The sequence below is a fragment of the Trichomycterus rosablanca genome, chromosome 11 (assembly GCF_030014385.1).
Source record: "Trichomycterus rosablanca isolate fTriRos1 chromosome 11, fTriRos1.hap1, whole genome shotgun sequence".
Classification (NCBI taxonomy): Eukaryota; Metazoa; Chordata; class Actinopteri; order Siluriformes; family Trichomycteridae; genus Trichomycterus; species Trichomycterus rosablanca.
In genome coordinates, this window is record NC_085998.1 from 28183442 (window position 1) to 28187622 (window position 4181).

The 4181-nt window shown below is 35.7% G+C and overlaps 1 long non-coding RNA gene across 1 annotated transcript; it reads right to left on the reverse strand.

The window, feature by feature from the left end:
• Positions 1–222: 222 nt before the first annotated feature.
• On the reverse strand, positions 223–2992 carry LOC134323564 (uncharacterized). The gene is made up of 3 exons (XR_010014065.1): positions 2747–2992; positions 806–915; positions 223–628 (listed from the first exon to the last, which is right to left on the reverse strand). It is a non-coding gene; the product is annotated as an uncharacterized LOC134323564 (long non-coding RNA).
• Between the last annotated feature and the right edge of the window lie 1189 nt (positions 2993–4181).

The window sequence follows — 4181 nt, forward strand, 5'->3', positions numbered from 1 at the left end:
CAATTAGAGCATTTTAATCATGACAAGCATTATAAATTCAGTTTCCATGCACAAAAGAAAGACATAGAGACTCAATACAAGTCTGTTTCTCTCATTTAAGTCTATTTGTAAGACTGCATTGCTAGTAATCTGAGACTGTACTTTATACTCAAATTAAAACATCATACGCCAAGTCCGTTTATCAAAAATACAACAGAAAATCAGAATTTTGCTATCAATTTTATTAACTTTAATAAGTGTGCCATCATGGCAGCTTGATATAAATACATTACAAGTGTGCAAACAAGACAGATTTATCCAAATACACAACAAGCATGTTCAGGCCGCTTCTGAGAATTCTATTAAAACATGTAAATCTTAGATGTCAAGGCTTTCCAATAACAATGTCCCTACGTCTACAACATTAACAACATTGCTTGGTCTTCATATACTATTTTTAAACATAAAAAAATAATAATAAAAAGGGTCTTCAATCTGGACCTGACTTGCAGCGCGTAATAGTACGCCATGACATACAGAACACCTTCGTGCAGCAGGCCTTCGCGGAATGTTGTCACTGTTCTTCCCAACACTGATCATGCAGTTATCCTGGTCAATTAGAAGCAGGGGGCTTTATAGACGGCATCTGCTAAGAAAAGCAGCAGCGATTTCAGAGGGCTGAAAAAACTAAAACCAAAGGCACTATAAACCACAGACATGAACAGAACAAACAATATTCAGGATTTAAATAACAACTTAAAGTTTCTTTGCAAGCAGTTTAGTAAACTATCTAAACAACAAATAAATAACAGTTGACAATACTTACCATGAGAATATGAAACAGAGCCTCACTTGGCTGTCCCAGTTTCTGTGGTGGTGCAACTCCTGATGGGAAGAGTGCTGGAAGGCCGTTCAAAATCTCAATGGACTGTTGCACTATTTAAAGAAAAGCAATGTCTTACTGAAATTGAAATCACTTTTAAAATCAATTTTTTCCCTTCCAGAATTTTTACAATATGTCATATCTAATTCACTTAATTTTTGCCTGACCACACTACAGGATTTACAATAATTACAGATCTATTTTACCTTCAGTCTTTAAACCACCAGACTTTAAATCTACCCAGAATAAAAGAGACACCACCAAACGTGTACAAAGTTCTAGACCAACCTGAGAGCTCACAACATTTCTCATGAACAGACATGACTTTAGACAGGGCTTCAGACTACCGCTTGTTGAGGATGATAAAAATAGCACATGGGATATTTTACTGATTACTGATAAACTGTTTTGCTTCAGGGTCGAGTGGCAAATAAAGACTTAACACTCAACATCTATAAAACAATCATTTACTAATAAAGCAGTATTTCATCCAGAAATTATTTTAAATCACTTTTATTTCATCAAGTTTTTAATGCAAGCATAACGCAAATTTCTATCTTTAATGAGAATGTATTGTAGCATCAAGCTAACAGTTTTGTCTGTGTGTTTTTTAACACTCTGAAACAGACAAAGTTTCTAACAAACATTTAAGTAACATTTCCTGTTAGAGACTCTCTGTAATCTGGTCAACCTTCTAAGTACTATTCACAAACAACAATCTAATGTTTGTGTTCAGTGATTAGCCAATTTAGTGATTTTAAAACTTAAATTAGGCTCCAGGGAACACAAAAATAGGTTTGTGATATTCTTCTTTCAGCCATAAATGTTAATAATTGTTTATAATTACTGTTTGCTAGCTATTTACATCGATTAACCATAACATTAACACCACCCCCTTGTATCTACACTCATTGTCTATTTTATCAGCTCCACTTACCATACTCTGGAGTACTTTGTAGTTCTACAATTACAGACTGTAGTCCATCAGTTTCTCTGCATACTTTGTTAGCCACCTGTTCTTCAATGGTCAGGACCACCACAGAGCAGGTATTAATTCACTGAAGGATTGTCTCAGCACTGCAGTGACTGACATGGTGGTGGTGTTTTAGTGTGAGTTGAACTAGTACAAGTGGATCAGACACAGCAGTGCTGCTGGAGTTTAAAAAAAACATTGTGTCCACTCTACAGACACTCCTACCTTGTTCGTCCACCTTGTAGATGTAAAGTCTGAGATGTTCGCTCATTTCTTGCTGCAGTTTGTGTTGGTCATGCACTAGTCCTTCATTAGTGGTCACAGGATGCTGCCCAAAGGACATTGTTGGCTGGTGGACTCAGCAGTGGAACTGAGATGCTTAAAAACTCAATTAGCACTGCTGTCTTATCCACTCATATCAGTGCAACACACACCAACACACCACCATCACATCAGTGTCACTGCAGTGCTGAGAATAATCCACCACCCAAAGAAAACCTGCTCTGTGTTGATACTCTGGGGGTCCTGAAGAACAGGATGGAAGAGGGATAAAGCATGCAGAGAAACTGATGGACTACAGACTGTAATGGTAGAACTACAAAGTAGTCCAGTATGATAAGTGGAGCTGATAAAATAGACAATGAGTGATTAAGGTGGTGTTAATGTTACGGCTGATGTGTGTATGATGCCCATTACAATGCATTCTGAGCCACAATATTACAGTATTTACATATAATTGTAAGAGTTATTACAAAAAAACCTAACTACAATATTAAATTACATTGATGTGTTTTCATGAATGAAGTTCATTATAAGTAATAAAGTGATGCTTTAAAATATTTTAGACAGCGGTGCCTCTAGGGGTACAAACTGCTGAATAAATTTTGAGTAATGACTTAAATTGAATTTACCTTCATCCAGAGTCACTGGTGGCTTCATTACATTTTTCATGACTCCAAAGAACTGAACTTTTGAACAGAATGCTTTCCATCAGTTCTGTGGTGTACTTGTGATTGCCAGATTAAAGAATCATCCATCCAACTCATCCATGACCTGTAAACAAGCACAAACAGCCATGACAACATATTTTAGAGAACCAGAACTGAAGCATCTCAATTTTTATTTAATCACTATTTCTGATCTAAAACTGAGATCACTATTGTCACAATTTATTTGGGCCCTAAGGAGAAAAAAATATGATTTAAGAGATATTTAAAACAAAGAGTTTACAAAAAGTATAAATATACATTTATGTACACTGCCTTCTAAACGAAACAAAGTATAATTTACATAACATTACAAATAAACAAAATACTAAGAGATGAGTTACAAGAATTACTAAAATAATTCAAACAGCAGATATTAACTGTGCATTCAAATGTATTCTTTACAATAAGTAAATGGTTTTTCAAAATACTGTTTCGTATACATCAAATGACAATTTCACAAACATAAGCTGATTAAAATTGCTCTTTATAGCAGCAAAGTAAACAATCAGAAAAAAAGAACAAAACTATTTATTATTACTTGTGTTAATCACTACAGGCTCCACAATGCCACAACATGAGCCATGACATGATTATACTGCAATAATATTATTGCAATAATCATTCATTTATCCTGATTTATTACTTATGGTTACAAGTTATTCCTCCAAAACGCATCTAATAAATCACCACACTTTTACCCTCTTCCTTACCTTTAAACTTTTAGCACATTGTGTTCTCCACAAAGTTATTCTCCTGTCCCTAACACCACGTTTACCAGGTTGAAGTGACCCTCTGTGGAGCCGCTTGTCCATGAACAGTTTCAAAACAGTTCAGAAGCTCAAACTCACTTCAGTGACATTTAAAAACTCTTACAGAAAGCAGCACTCATGTTTACTCTGTGAGGCTTCGTCCCAAATCACTCCCCCTTCCGTATTTAGTGCACTTGGTAGGACATGACATATTAGCGCTTCCACCCCAGACAGTGTAGTGCACTATATAGGGAACAGGGAGTGATTTGAGACACTACACACGGACCTACTGTAAGGAGCAGATCTGTTACCCAGTTACCTAATAAATTGCATTATCCAAGAATCCAGTGTTACCACTCGCAATTTTAATTTAAAAGTATCTTCTATGGTCCAACTACACTTGGTTATCAAACCTGAAAACAATTAAGAAAAAAAATGCTGACTTTAAAGTTAAGCTAGCTAGCTAAGTTAATTAGGTCAATGCTAACGCAAATAAACCTAGATAAGACTCTGAACAAGCACAATACTGGCTCACAAAACTCAAACAGAAAATATAAGTTATTAGCTCACCTGTAAGTGCTGCGGTGGAAATATCATCCAGGGTTTCT